At 49.0% G+C, this 2,145-nt stretch overlaps 1 long non-coding RNA gene across 1 annotated transcript; it reads right to left on the bottom strand.

The window, feature by feature from the left end:
* Positions 1 to 837: 837 nt before the first annotated feature.
* Positions 838 to 1,692, bottom strand: LOC113458528. Its single transcript, XR_003378895.1, has 3 exons — positions 1,618 to 1,692; positions 1,294 to 1,428; positions 838 to 1,141 (listed from the first exon to the last, which is right to left on the bottom strand). It is a non-coding gene; the product is annotated as an uncharacterized LOC113458528 (long non-coding RNA).
* Between the last annotated feature and the right edge of the window lie 453 nt (positions 1,693 to 2,145).

The raw sequence follows: 2,145 nt of genomic DNA, 5'->3' as shown, positions 1-2,145 counted from the left end.
GACCTGAGTTCCATTCCCAGCATCCACATGGGAGCCGCAAACATCTGTAACTCCAGCTCCAGGAAATCTGATGCCTTCTTCTAGCCTCCTCAGGCATCAGGCACACATGTGCAAAGACAGGCATGCAGGCAAAACACCTGCATACCTAGAATAAGTTAATAGTGATTTTTAAAATTAAAAAAAGCCCAAGTAACAAGATAACACAGAAGCATAAAAAAAAAATCAAGGCAACATCACTCCTCCAAAAATTACTAACCCTACAGTAATGTCATCCAGTGAGAATAAATTAGACAAAATGCCAGACATGGAACTCAAAAAAACTGAAAAGTATGTTCAAAGAAATGAAAGAAAAAAAAATCAACTCCCAAACGTAAAGCAGAACAAGGTAGAAAGGAGCAGTTCTTAGATACTGACTTGTGCAATGATTCACTTAAGGCACAGCTTCTGCTGCCTGTTTGCCAAGCATGACCTCACATGTAGACTGGAGCACAATGACCTGGGGAAGGAGCTGCAACAATGGGCTGTTGCCCCGGGCAACCTGCTGACCTGCATGAAGGCTTCCATAAAGTCTTACTTGCTCCCCCACCCCACCTGTCGTTTTACAGCATAAAATACAAACTGGACCTGCCATGGAAGCCTTTCAGGAGCTGCCTAGCTTCTGTCCTGTCTCCTCTCCTCCATCTCACTGCTGTCAGTGTTTACCCCAGAAAGAGTCCCCCAACGTTTCTGGGGGTTCCAGGTCGATCTCCTTCACTAAGACCCCAGTTGGTCCACACTGCCCACTGAAGACCTCTGGAACGGGGAAGCATATGCCCCAATGGGATTCCCAGATCCTCTTCCAGTGGCCAGGGGGACTGTGGGACCCAGGACCAGAGTCTCTGAGTCGACACCTTCTGTAATAGGAGGTGACCGAGCAAGGTGATACACGTGTGGTCCTAAGGTAAAGACCTCTTAAGTTGCTGCAAGATGGCCAGCCAGGTAGGCACCTGCTTGAGGGCAGAGCTGGTCCTCTCCATCTGTGCACCACAAAAGGGCTGGGCACGTATAAGCTCTCCCAGCTTTTGGTTGGGGAACTCTTCTCGTAATGGGGTCTGCACTGACCCAATGTGAGACCGGCACAGTTCTGAAAAAACTATTAAGTCTGAAGACACGGAGGAAAACAGCCTCATTAGTATCCCCTGAGGTTGATATTTGCCAGTGATGCTGCCTCCCACTGGCTCCACTGCAGCACCAGGCAGGACAGCCCTGCCCCCATCCCTCCAAAGACATCTGCCTGATGCAATGCTCACCAACCTCCGCCAGCTAGACAGCTCTGCCTGACTCCGGATGGCCGCGTTTCACGGACAAGTCTATTGCAATGTGCCCACTTAAGGAAATGCCAGGCCTCATCCAAAAAGATGACAGCTATGTTATCTGGACAATAATTGCCTGAGGAGGAACGAGATGCCCTCCATGACTGCAGAGAAATCATTAAAGAGATATTTTTTCTCCTCACAGCTTGACATATTGGATGAGCTGCTCCCCAATTCAAGCATGGAACCTTGTCCAAGGGGAGCTGAAGTCATAACCCCTTACATCTAGAGACTCAAAGTAAAATACATGGAGAAAGGGACTCACCACAGGAGTACAACAGTTAAAAACAGAGACCAACTCCTCCTGCTCCTAGAAGCTGTCTGGGCTCGCTCCCGCTGTGGCACTGAGGCACTGCCAGGCTCTCACAAAATGTCAAGGATGCCTGAGATGGGGAAACCAGCTGGCAGACCAGGCAACAAAACAGGCTGCTCTTGGTGAAGACAGAGCCCAGCAGTTCCCTCTCATCACCCCCAGGAAGTATGTTTTAATAACCTATGAAGGGGCTACTAAAAATCAGGAAGACTGACGACTATAGGGAAATTATGATTCCTGAGACGCAGTAGAAGCTACGCACCTCGGTGGTGGTGGGGGAGGTGCTCTACAAGATTTGTTGCAAAGATATTTGGTGATCCTGAAGTTGCCAACAGTGACCCAACAAGCTAGCAAGGCCTGTCTGCAGGGTGCTTGGACCAATCTCAAGCAGGAACGCAATGCCCCACACTGGCACAAAAACAGGGGCCTACCATTTAAACGTCTAGAAGTGGACTTTACTGGTATTCAACCCAATCAAGG

This window comes from Microtus ochrogaster, unplaced genomic scaffold (assembly GCF_000317375.1).
Source record: "Microtus ochrogaster isolate Prairie Vole_2 unplaced genomic scaffold, MicOch1.0 UNK43, whole genome shotgun sequence".
Lineage (NCBI taxonomy): Eukaryota > Metazoa > Chordata > Mammalia > Rodentia > Cricetidae > Microtus > Microtus ochrogaster.
This window is presented reverse-complemented; position numbering and strand designations above follow the sequence as displayed.